General features: G+C 42.5%; 1 protein-coding gene across 2 annotated transcripts in view; it reads left to right on the forward strand.

The window, feature by feature from the left end:
- Positions 1–13,640, forward strand: part of LOC115099970 (uncharacterized oxidoreductase ZK1290.5-like) — a 299,743-nt gene that overhangs the window by 951 nt on the left and 285,152 nt on the right. The gene's annotated exons all lie outside the window — the stretch shown is intronic.

Below are 13,640 nucleotides of genomic sequence, written 5' to 3' on the forward strand. Positions count from 1 at the left end.
TAAAGTCCGCGGGAGAGTGGACGAACGCCCACTCTCCCGGCGCGCGCACAGGCCACTCGCCTGTGCGTGCGATACAGTATTTAAATTAGGTGGTGCGGTAGAAATGGGCAAAAGGAGGCGCTAGGGACACTAGCGCGTCCCTAGCGCCTCCTTTTAGCCCGGAGCGGCGGGTTTGACAGCCGACGCTCAGTTTTGTCGGTGTCGGTTCTCGAGCCCGCTGACAGCCATGGGCTCGGAAACCGGACGCCGGCAAAATTGAGAGTCCGGTTTTTAGCCCGACAGCCGCCGGCCTATTTTAAATTTTTTTTCTTTTTTTTTTTTTAAACTTTTTTTACTCTTCGGGACCTCTGACTTAATATCGCCATATTATTAAGTCGGAGGGTGCACAGAAAAGCAGTTTTTACTGCTTTTCTGTGTACTTTCCCGGTGCCGGCAGAAACTAGCGCCTACCTTTGGGTAGGCGCTAATTTCTTAAAGTAAAATGTGCAGCTTGGCTGCACATTTTACTTACTGTATCGTGTGGGCATACCTAATAAGGCCATCAACATGCATGTGCATGTTGAGGGCGCTATTAGGTGCCACGGGTTAGACGTGTGTTTTCCTCCCCTTACTGAATAAGGGGTAAGGGAAAACGTGCGTCCAAGGGCAGGTTAACAGTGCGATCCGTCGGAGCGCTTTGTACTGTATCGGCTTGTTTGTGAGTAGAATGGCTCAAAGGAGGAAATGGTACTGGGGTTGACAGTATGAGGGGAAAGATAGGGAAAAAGTCATTAGACAGGAATAGAGGTTAAGGAGGTGGTCAGGACTCTATGATTGACCTGGTTAAGGGGAGTGAGAGTGGATGGCAGTCTGTCGAGACAAGAAGAGGATCCTTGAGAATCATGCTGGACAGAAGTAGAGAGAGAGAGAGGGAGGGATAGAGGACCATGAAAGAAGGGAAAGATGATCGCCAAGGATCAGGGAGGAGGGAGGATGAGACAACAACCAATATGAAAGTTATTTGGGGGACGCAGACTGGTGTTTTGCTTTTTTTGTATGTGTTTTTAAGAATCATAAAAGAAAATAAACTGCTTTTCTTTTAAACTTTAAGGGGCCGATGCAATTCACCTGCAGTTGGACATGGGTTGTACAGGCGCTATTTAATCAATAGCGCCTATACAGCCCACTACCCAGGGGGGCAACTGGAGGCTCGTTAAAGCGGGTGCTGACAATTCGGCCCCTAAGAGAGGGACAGTTTTCAGGGAGGATAAACTTCCAAACTTATGTGGATAAATTCCTGTCTATCAATGTAACAAGGCCATTTAAAAATTGGTATTCCCTGCCACTCAAGCTGATACTGTTAGCCCGCGTTTGGCTGCGCGTTTTTGACGCGCTGTTTTTACCCCTTATATGGTAGGGGGCAATAGCATGTCAAAAACGCAAGGCCAACCCCCCCCCCCCCCCCCGAAACTAATAGCGCCTGCAACATGCAAATGCATGTTGATGGGCCTATTAGTTATTCCTGCGCGATTCAAAAAGTAAAATGTGCAGCCAAGCTGGCACCAGGGAAGTGTACAAAGAAGCAGAAAAATCTGCTTTTCTGTACACCTTCCGACTTATATCATAGCGATATTAAGTCGGAGGACCCAAAAATAAAAAAAAATTAAAAATCTTCCTGTGGGTTGGAAGACAGATGCTCAATTATGTCAGCGTCCGTTTTCCGAACCCGTGGCTATCAGCGGGTTCGAGAACAGACGCCGGTAAAATTGAGCGTAGGCTGTCAAACCCGCTGACAGCCGCCGCTCCTGTCAAAAAGGAGGCGCTAGGGATGCGCTAGTGTCCTTAGCATCTCTTTTTACCGCGGGCCAATACTAAATCGCACGCACAGGAGAGCGGGCGCTTGCTGGCTCTCCCGCACTTTTTTCTGTATCGGCCCGACTGTGAGTAAAAGTTCTTATGCTGTGAACAGCATGTATACATTTACCTGCGGGGGAGGGGAAGTACATGTAGAGATTTAATTTTGAAATCCTCGTGCACACTTTCACACATGTACTTTACACCTGCTTCAAAGCAAATGAAAACTACGCAGGAACAAAGTACTGCCTTTCCCTCACCGGCCCCATGGGCAGTTTCCCTTTGAAAGTTAGATTGCAGGTCTGCAGGTGTCGGTGCTGATTTTTTTGCCAGGCCATACCAAGTTGTCAACCTGGAACATTTTGAACTTGCTTCCTTTTTCCCCATTACAGCAAGATTGGAAGGTGGAATGGCTTTAACCTTCAATTATGAGGGCAGTTTTTAAGTAGCTTTGGAAATTGCCCTCTGTAAGTATTCAGTTTAGATGAAAGTTTTATACATTATGAATGATTCTGGAGTGCATAGCATTATTTCTGTTATTATGGTATGCAAACATTAAAGAGAAGTGTCTCGTAGTCCATGAAATATTTTGAAGCCGAAAAGGGGTCCATGTTCCCTGAAAGGTTGAGAGGATATAGGTTAAGATTTGTCATGTCTAGATAGAAATCAAACAGAGAGACATTCATAGTGTTTTGATTAGGGCAGTTGTCATGATCTGAGAAGCTATATGGAATGTAATGCTAGGTAATTCAGAACATGCAAATTATTTCCAGGTTAACCTTTAATTTGTATGTATATGGACTAACTGCATTAAATTTGTTTCACGCTTTTAGTCTCGATCTCTAGCTATTAGACTACATCTCCTATAATAATCATGGTTTAAAAACTATATTTACACATTTCTTTTGTTGAAAAGAAAACAGATAATGAAACAACATAGCTCAGCAAAGCACTCGTGATAGTGGAGTCCTGTATTTAGTATTTATAAAGTAGGAGGGTAAACAAATATTAGAATAATAAAGAAATGAAAGACCAATAAACAATCTAGACAGTATGTGAGAAGAACAGAAATGTAGCAATTTGGTGGGAGTCATTCTGGTGGAGGCAGGATATATGAACTGGTAATCCAAGATTTCACCTCTTTGTTTTAACTGTGCTAGGCCATAAGGGGTTCAAAACCCACAAGCACATATGACTGTGAACAATTTAGAATAACAGCAAAAAGATAAAAGAGAAATGAATGTAAGTAAAAAAAAAAAAATCTAACTGAAAACTTGAAACTTTCAAAAGGACATTTTTTTCCTTTTTGCATTTTTGAAAAACAAATCTTTATTAAGTAAGGCTCTAAACCTTGTCATACAAGTTCCCTCTCTAAAGGAGTAAATCCCAGGTATAGAGAAACGGTGGACAGCAGTAAGAGGAAGCATTGAGAAGACAATTCTCTAATGTAGGCTAACAAGGGGAAGAGAAAAGGGAGACCAATATGGTTTGGAGGCAGCAGATTTAATAAAAATGCCAAGTTTAACATTCAGAGTGCACTTTAAAAAAAATAAAAATAAAAAATCACAGGAGGAGAATAGGTAAACTTGCCAGAAAAGTTTAACCAGAAAAGTCCTCCCCCCAAAAAGAGAAAACTGCCAATTCAGTAAAAGGAGAAGGTAAAACGTGTTTCAGATCTGTAACGAAGGGAGGTAAAGTTTACCGGTGAACTGCGTCAAGGAGTTGTGATTATAGCTGGTGCTTCTTTTATTGGTCCCTGCAGTTTTTTTCTGGCTCGTTTTGGCTTCTAGCTCAATCAAACAGGCCTCTATTGAGTGACAGTGCCATTAGGCTTCACCCTCAGCTACTGCCCAGTTATTCTGATCTACACCACTAAGTATATATTTCAGCTGGCAGCTCTGGAAACATGATGACTTGTAGGATATCACTCCTTGTCCAAGTCATTTTTTGCATTTTCCTCTTTAGTTCTCTTCCATCCTAAATAGCTTAGCATACGTATCCCCAGCCTTAATCATAAAATTCCTATTTCAGATCAGGCTAGGAACTTGGGTTTATTTGACATTGCCAGGTAAGCACAGTAGTATGTGGATCATTCTTTAAGCTTTGGATGCTCCGGTGGCTTAAGCCTTTCTTGCCCCCTGGCCATTTTTGGACAGTTCTGCAGGTCTTGGTTATCTCTGCCATTGATTATAACTATGCAATGTACATTGGGGATCCATCAACTACAATACATATTCTCGAGGTTGCTAGATTGTTGGCAGGGGTAAGTCGATGGGAACCTATTTCTCCAATTCTCTGTAAACTGTACTAGCTATCAAGGTGCGGAGAATTAAGTTTAAGGTGCTCACAATAATTCCTAAGGACCTCTGTTCAAAGGCACCATTCAGAATTAGTGCACGTCTGGAAATGTATACTCCATGCAGAACATTGCGCTCCCAGGGAAGACAATTTTTGGAAACTACCTCCTTGAAAGTTAGTTACATATGTGAAACCAGGGATTGTACTTTTTCCACAGCAGCCTGAAAAATGTGGAATGTATTACCTGAGTCATTGAGAGCTGAATCTGATTATAATCTTAAGGCTCTTCTGCTTTCTGAGGCAGTTACTGTTTCACAGGCCCTCCTGAATAATCAGTAATGGGTGTTTTGAAGTGGTTCTATTCTTTGGCAGTTTGATTTGTTAATATTTAGTAATATATACTGTATTTTATTACAGGTTTATTTTATCTATAGGACTCACTTAGAATTTAAGATAATGAGGTAATCTTTTTGTTAATTAAATTATTCCACTATTCAACTCTTCTTTCACCACCAAGGTTGGTAATAATCTAAACATCTTCCAAAACTAATAAGGCTGTTGCTGGAACATCCGAGGGTAATAGTTACTGGCTGGATTGTCAAGTTAGCTGGATAACTTATCCGGCTAACTTTGGAGGGCTATTCAGTGGTGCAGCTTCACTATTGAATATTGCCTGCTCTCTTAAAGATAGCCGGATTACTCTACGGCATGACCACAGTTAGTTGAATAAGTTATCTGGATTACTCTGAATATCTGAGTTAGCCAGATAATTAGTCGTTTAATGTAACTCTGCCCAAGAATGCCCCTAGGTAATCCATTACATTTTAGATGGCGAATAAGGAGGGAAATATGGAAAAGTCGGTATTTAACTGGATAACCTGTGCGTTACTTGAGTACACTCCACTGAAAATTGACCCCCTTCCAGGCTCTTAAGTTCCTGGGGCCTTGCTGGAGAGTACCCAGTCACCACCAATCTGCTGGCTTTCTGGAGAGTTGTGCCCTCTTGGCTCCAGTCTGGCTACCCCATGACCTGTAGTATTTTTAGGGTGTGCTTCTGTTAGCTTCCCCTTGTTTCCTTCTTCTGACCTCTACCTTTGCCTCTGACCTTGAAGAAGAGAGGGATGGGCTGTTTGCAATACTCTCTCAGTCCTTTTCCTGCCATTGCCCTCAGTCATATTTGAAATCTGTCACAGTTTGCTGGTAAGTTCTTCTAGGAATTAATACACTCGTCTTTTCCTCATGTTTTCTCTTCTAACCACAAAGCTTTTGTGGGTAAGACAGGGAAAAGGGGGAGCGCTGGATGTGAGCTAAATCCCAGCTGCCGAACATAGAGCAGGACTGCCTGTAAGATCTCTCCTGATGCAGCCCAGTTTTCATCATCTGCCACCATTTTGGGCAGATAAGCATACACAATTCCTCACATATCCTTTCAGTATGAACTGGAATATTTGGGCAGCCTGGATGGTCAGGTTTGTCTTCTTTTGCTATGCGATTGGGCCAATAGTTTGGCAGCCACTGTGGGTTTTTTTTTTGTTTGTTTTTTTTTTTGGGGGGGGGGGGGTATAAAATAGAGGTTAAAAATACAACATCTGCTCTGTAACCTTCCTCCTTCCAATTTCATCTCATGACTCTTTGTCCTTAAGTTTCCTTTTCTGTGGAAAATGTCACCGTCCTGTAATTTTTGAAGCCTGTCAGATATTTGAATGGTACTATTGTATCTGTCTGTCACTTCTTTCCTCCAGCAAGTACATTTTGACTGTGTTAACTCTTCTTAGAAGGTGAGAGAGGTAACGGTGGTGGGGCCGCTTGGCAATAGTGATCATAATATGATCAAATTTGAATTAATGGCTGGAAGGGGGACAGTAAGCAAATCCACGGCTCTCGTGCTAAACTTTCAAAAGGGAAACTTTGATAAAATGAGAAAAATTGTTAGAAAAAAACTGAAAGGAGCAGATACAAAGGTAAAAAGTGTGCAAGAGGCGTGGTCATTGTTAAAAAAAATTCCATCCTAGAAGCACAGTCCAGATGTATTCCACACATTAAAAAAGGTGGAAAGAAGGCAAAACGATTACCGGCATGGTTAAAAGGGGAGGTGAAAGAAGCTATTTTAGCCAAACGATCTTCATTAAAAAATTGGAAGAAGGATCCAACAGAAGAAAATAGGATAATGCATAAGCGTTGGCAAGTTAAATATAAGACATTGATAAGACAGGCTAAGAGAGAATTTGAAAAGAAGTTGGCTGTAGAGGCAAAAACTCACAGTAAAAACTTTTTAAAATATATCCGAAGCAGAAAGCCTGTGAGGGAGTCAGTTGGACCGTTAGCTGATCGAGGGATTAAAGGGGCACTTAGAGAAGATAAGGCCATCGCGGAAAGATTAAATGATTTCTTTTCTTCGGTGTTTACTGAAGAGGATGTTGGGGAGGTACCTGTACTGGAGAAGGTTTTCATGGGTAGTGATTCAGATGGACTGAACCAAATCACGGTGAACCTAGAAGATGTGGTAGGCCTGATTGACAAACTGAAGAGTAGTAAATCACCTGGACCAGATGATATACACCCCAGGGTTCTGAAGGAACTAAAAAATGAAATTTCAGACCTATTAGTAAAAATTTGTAACTTATCATTAAAATCATCCATTGTACCTGAAGACTGGAGGATAGCAAATGTAACCCCAATATTTAAAAAGGGCTCCAGGGGCGATCTGGGAAACTACAGACCGGTTAGCCTGACTTCAGTGTGTTATGACTGTCGCTGTCCGACGTCTCCACTCTGCCCTCCTTACCTCTTTGGCGACTCCTCCCGCGGTTGATGGACGTCTGACTGCTGCAGCGTCTGCCTGCCGACCTCTCTGGCATCCCCGGTCCGGCTTGGGCGCGCATCCCGCCATGTTGTTCAGCTACCATAGGGCACACGCGCTGCGCGGCCCTGCTTCTTATTCTTTCTTTGGCACGAACCTCTGGGGCGTCCCCCAGTGAAGACGTCACGCATCCCGGATACAAAAGCCTATTCTGTTTGCTAGCTAATCGAGTTAGCAAGGGACTCCTTACAGATGGGATTCGCTCTCCGTACCTAGCTACTCTACCTCTCCTTAATTGGACTTACTCTATCGGGGTACCCGCTCCTCGGGTGCCTCTCTGCTTCTTTCAGGTGCTATCAGGAAACTGGTACTCGCTCCTCGAGGATCCATGTTTCCTGTGTCGCTGCCTGCAACTTCTACCTTCTACTTGGAAGAACTAACTACAGTCCCCATTTGTGAGTACAGAAACATCTCTCTCTCTACAGTACCGCTTCGCCGGAATCAGGTACTCGCTCCTCGAGGGCCTGTCCTCTGCTCCGGTGCCAGACCTCTCGTCTAGAGGAATCTCTGCTACTGCTAGTGAGTACATGCTACCGAGTCTCTCTGTTCTAAGGGATCAGGTACTCGCTCCTCGAGGGCCTGCTCTCCCTGTCTCGGAGCTCTCCTATTCTACTGGGACTCTGAATGCTAATTCTAATGTGTGCTCATAATTCTCAGTCTCTTCCACTGCAGCACTGCTTACAGAGGATCCGTTTTCAGTGCTCTGTGGGAGATGTGCCCAGCTGGGCTCTACAGCCACTACTCACTATTGCCATATCTGGTGGTTCCATATACTGTTTAATAAAAGATTCAAATCTGTGTTTCTGTCCAGAGTTTAGCCTGACACTGTGGTCCCTCACGGGACTGCCCCCCGTGGGCGTGGTCAGCTGCCACAGTGTCCAAGGATCCACTCAAACACCAATAACCCTAACACCGTCTCTGATGCCAGATCCTCTAGGCATGTGTGTGCACATCTCTTGCTTTTAAAGGGCCTGCAGCGGGAAAGGCTGTGTGGCCCCTCCTGATGACGGGAACTCACAGTAATGAGTGGTCTAGCAGGACTCGAGGAAAGGAAATTAACAGGAAAACTTAAATTTCACCTTTAATATCCTTGCTTGGCAACTGTTTATTCCTCTCTGCTGCATACAGCAGACCAAGTTCAGTGTCTAGAGTTTGCTAGTGCTTGTCTGATTTTCCTCTAGCTCATTTCTGTGTTTCTGGTAAACTTGTTTCTTACTTTTTTGTGTTTTGCTCATCCTTCTGTATGGTGGATCTGAGAAGTGTACATGTAAATGCTGCCTGAGAGGGACTTCCCTGCTCACCATCATTCATTTGCAGCTCACACCCTTTAATTGTGTTTTGATTTTTCTGTTTTATTTACTTCTTGCTGTTTACTTGCCATCATTTTTACAATCTTATCTTTTAATTTAATGTATTCTGCTCTACTATAAAGGTCTTTATTCAAGAACAGAGTTGTTTTTTTTTCTGATAGAATGTAAGTGAGCTGAGATTTATTTTCAATGGTTTATGTTGCATTATATTTTGAGCAAATTACTATTTTGGAGTCAGAGGAGCAGTCCAAGGGCCACATATTATTTTAGAAGGAAAGAACTAGTAGTTGCCAAACAGAGAGCAAAAAGGCTTTGGCTGGCCTCAAACTGGCCCACTGATGAGGCGGGAGATTCAAACTCTGCTCTTGAGCCACTGGGTTACCCTGCTAAACTGAAGCTGCGCAGTCCAGGAAAGGTTTGCAGCTAGACTGAAGGAGGATCTGCAATCCCGAATCAGAGGGTCCAGATTGACCCTCAGGGCTACTCAAAGTTGCTGAGACTCCAGGAAGGTGTTCCAAGCAATTTGAGGACTAGATGGCCAAGCAAAGGAAATGCAGTGGAGACCCATCAGTCATGTACAGCTGTGCTCATAAATTTACATATCCCTGGCAGAATTTGTAAGATGTGTAGCATTTTAAGAAAAGATGAGTGATCAGACAAAACACATCTGTTATTTTTAATGTTTTAAGTTGTGCTATTCTGTGATGCATAATAGTTTAATCATTAAACCATAGCAATAAGGAAAATAATAAAATGGACCTGTTCAAAAGTTTACATATCCTTAGTTCTTAATATCGTGTATTGCTCCCTTTTTGCATCAATAACTGCTTGCAGTCTTTTGTGATAATTGTGAATGAGGCTTTTTATTTTGTCAGGTGATAAAGCTGCCCATTCCTCTTAGCAAAAAGTTTTCAGATCCTGTAAATTCTTGGGTTGTCTAGCATAAACTGCATGTTTGAGTGGTCCCCAAAGTGGCTCAATGATGCTGAGGTCAGGAGATTGTGATGGCCACTCCAGAACCCTCACTTCCTCCTCTGCAGTTGCTGAAGGTTCGACTTGGCCTTATGTTTCAGATCATTGTCATGTTGGAAAATCTAAGTGCACCCATGTGCAGCTTTCTGGCTGATGAATGCAAATTCTTCTCCAATATTTTCTGAAAAGATGCTGCATTCATCCTGCCATCAATTTTGACTAAATTTCCTGTGCCGCTGTAGCTCACATCCTCCCTCAAAATGGCAGAGATCCACATCTATGCTTCACGGTAAGAATGGTGTTGACGTCTTTCCAAACATAGCATTTATAGTTTTGACTATGAAGTTCAGTTTTGGCTTCATCACTCCAGATTATTTTCTTCCAGAAGATTTGAGGCTTTTCTAGGTGCTGTTTGGTGTATTATAAGCAGGCTGTTTGTGATGTCGGTGCAGCAATGGCTTTTTCTATGGCAACTCTACTGTTCTTCCCATTTTTGTTCAAGTATCTTCTTATTGTGCATGCTGAAACACCCACACGACTTTGTTTCAGAGAAGCCTGTATTTCAGTAGAAGTTGCTTGTGGGTTTTTCTTTGCAGCTCAACAAATTTTCCTTACAGTTGTTTGAAATCTTTCTTGGCCTGGCTTGGTATTAACTAAACCCATAATTTTCCATTTCTTGATCAGAGTTTGAACAGTTTTGATTGGCGTTTTCAAATCTTTGGATATCTTTTTATATCCTTTTCCTGATTTATAAAGTTGAGCTACTTTTGCTCACAGTTCCTTTGACAATTCTTTTGCTTTCCCCATGCTTCATCAGCCAAAGTCAGTGCACTCCTGGATGAAATTCACAAGGGTTTCTCAAAGGCTAAGAAGATCATTGACTATTTATACACAAACACTAATTACAATCAAACAAGGCACAGGTGTGCATACCTACCCTTCATTTCTATCTCAACCTGTCTGCATCAGCTTGTGTATATTATAAGCCCAAACATTCAAGAGTATGTAAAATTTTGAACAGGACCATCTTATCTCCTTTATTGCTTTGGTTTGTTTAATGGTTGTGCTATTCTGTTATGCATAGAATAGTTTAATTTGAAACATTAAAAATAACAGATGTGTGTTGTCTGATTACTCATTTTTATTTATTTATTTATTTATTTATTTATCAATCATTTTTATATACCAACATTCGATCTCAATTGAGCTATCACACCGGTTTACATTCAGGTACTGTAGGTATTTCTCTATCCCCAGAGGGCTTACAATCTAAGTTTTTTGTACCTGAGGCAATGGAGGGTAAAGTGACTTGCCCAAGGTCATAAGGAGCGACAGCAGGACTCGAACCCTGGTCTCCTGCTCTAACCACTAGGCTATTTCTGAAAATGCTACACATCTTAAAAATTCTGCCAGGGGTATGTAAAAATATGAGCACAACTGTACCTTAGAAGTAAGTGTATTTGTGCCTGGAAAGGTGAAATATTATTGTATAGCTGGATAACCTGTCCTGGACAAGACAGTACTGTAAATTGTTGGAACTTGAAATCCCTGTTTTTCTCTTGAGGAAGAGAGCCTGTGTCTTCTGTAAAATCCTCAAGGTGTAAGCTAGGACATAGTTAATCATAGTTGTATTTTCTGTTAAAGTATATACTGGAATAAAGCCCAATTTGGGATTCTGAACAGTGTGGCTTATGCTTACAGGGGCCCCCAGCCTGACAACGGGGGGGAGGATCATCTTACCTAATGACCTCACAATAGATAGCGTGATAAAACAGGAGAACACTAATCAAATATCTGGGTGAAGACTACTTTGTTGGTCCCTCTTTTGTCTGAGACAAGTATTCAAGTCTCTATGGATAGCTTTAAGTGCTGAACATAGGATTTTCAGTCGGGTGGTTCTCTTGCTGTAGGGATGCCGGGAGTAGTATCCCTGTTAGAGAATATTATATCTCTTGCACTGTAGGGAGATATCCCATGTTTTACCACTGAAAGCACCAAATATGAATCAAAATAGCCAAGAAATATGCAGACTAAATACTGACAGGCCAAGACTCTGCCTCAGTGGAAAAAGAAGAGCCCTTGCCCAGATGAGAACTTTTCTCTGAAGAATACTTTATCAAGTTCTGCTTGTTTGTATGCTTCTATGTAAATAACCAAGGCAGAGAGACAGTGCAACAGCTAAACATAAGCAGGAGTCATGGACTGGCCAAGGGAGTCAAGAGATCAGAAGAACCCCCACCCTTGAAAGAAAGGGGGGGGGCAGTCTGAGACAGAGAAAAAACTGGCATACAGCTTGGCATACAGACTGGCAGTATTCCCCCCTAAGAAATGGAGAGGAGGAAAGAACTGCAACATGGCAGGACCCCCACACCTTGAAAAAATGGGGAGGGGGAAAAGACCTGCAATGTGGCAAAGACCCTCCACCCACCATGTGATTATGCATGAGCTTATGTATATTTATCAGCTGGAAAGTGTAAGACAGGGGGGCAAATAAGGAGAAAGGAGTGAAATCAGAAAAGCAACCCTGAAACTAGAGAGGACCCCTGAAAGAAAGGAGCAAAAGGGGAGTCCGAAGCAGCCCTGCACCCCCCTGCTATCGAGATAGTAGACTAGGTGTGGCCAGGATACCGGGGAGGGGAGATGCTCTGCTCAGGTGCAGAGAGTGACACAGAGTCTGAGACGGTGAGGGGTGAGAGCAAGCCCCAGACAGCCCAGCAAATACCAGAGCCAGAAGCAAGTCTCCCTCCCGGACTTCCACCATCTCTGCCAATATCAAACCCAGGAATCAAGTTTCTTTCCCTGCACACATTCTCCAGGCCTCCAGCCAGCATCTGTTTCAGAGGTAAACAGAGGGATATTACTTGAAGTTAGCCATAAGTAATAACATGTTAAGCAAGCCAAGGTTTATGGCATGTTTGAAACCACCCATGGTACAGAACTTTGTTAGGGTAAATTGGTACTTAGTGACCAGGATGTTAGAGTCAGGAGTTATCTTCTAAATACTAAGTCCTGCCAAATCTGATAAATAAGTCTATTTCTGAGGAGAACGTGTTGTCTTTTTCCTGAACTTAGAATTGTGAAGTAAGTGGGAGGTCTGCTGGAAGTGCCTGTAGAAGACAGGTCCCTGCACCCCTAAACTTGCTTACAGCACCTACATAAACCAAGGGCATGAGATATAATAGGGGGGAGGAAAGGCACTGACTCACCTGGAGTAGATACTCGGTCAGTATGTTGGGACATATAATGCTGTAAGTAGATAGTGTGCCTGCTTCTTCTCTGAATCTCCCTACTTCTGTGGGAGAAAAAGCTATTTTGGAAAATCAGGAAATTGATTTGCTACAATAAGGAGAATCATGAGGTGTGCAGAGTTCCTGATTGAATGTGAGTAACCACTGATGCTGGAATCCCCCTTGAGTCTGCCATCAGAGATGGTAACCAACATTGTCTGACTCCTCAGATGCTCGACCTTGAAGAGATTCCTGTAAGGACAGAGGTTATTAGACTCTATTTGGACTGCTAGCAGTGTTGCACAAATTATCAACAAAATTGCTCCCTACTTAAAACCTTAATTGTCAGTTTCAGGCTCAGAGTTGGCAGAATATTCAGTTTAAGCACTTTGAGATGCTAGTAGCCCTGAAATCTAAAATAAATGAACTACAACTGAGCAATCTTGCTCTGAGATAAGAATCTGTTACATCAGAAGCTGGAGATAATGGAGAACCTTGCTAAGTTACTCAACTTTCAGCTGCTTAACTTCCTCAAATCTTCACTTATGTCTCATAGAGATTTGTTTAGATGTATTTTCTTGAGATCTTCAGAGTGACAGAATTGTCTGTCCCCCTTAATTGGATTACTATCTGCCATCTTGCTTCTGGCTTTGATACTGGGTTTAAAAAAGGTTTGGATAAGTTCCTAGAGGATAAATTCATAAACTGCTATGACTGTAATTAATAAGCAATAGTAGCTTGGGATCTATCTAATGTTTGGGTACTTGCCAGGTACTTGTGACTTGGATTGGCCACTGTTAGAAACAGGATGCTGGGCTTGATAGACCCTTGGTCTGATCCAGTATGACAACTTCTTATGTTCTTATCTGGAAAGAGGAAGGCGGTAACAGAAAAGGAGGCTCAAAAAGGACATTTGCCACTTGATAGTCTTGTCCTCACTGGCTTCTTAGAATTCTGTAAATGAAAGGTAGACCAATGCCACTTGGTTGGTATCGACTGGTTTTAAGCAAGACTGGATCTTGAATTTATACCCTAACTGGACAAGTCTGCAGTGCATGGAAAGTAAAGCTAGTCTTTTAGCTGATGTATTCTTCCAAAGGGTGGGAAATGCCCAAATCTTCTGATTATAGAATAGTTCAT

The sequence above is a fragment of the Rhinatrema bivittatum genome, chromosome 10 (assembly GCF_901001135.1).
Source record: "Rhinatrema bivittatum chromosome 10, aRhiBiv1.1, whole genome shotgun sequence".
Lineage (NCBI taxonomy): Eukaryota > Metazoa > Chordata > Amphibia > Gymnophiona > Rhinatrematidae > Rhinatrema > Rhinatrema bivittatum.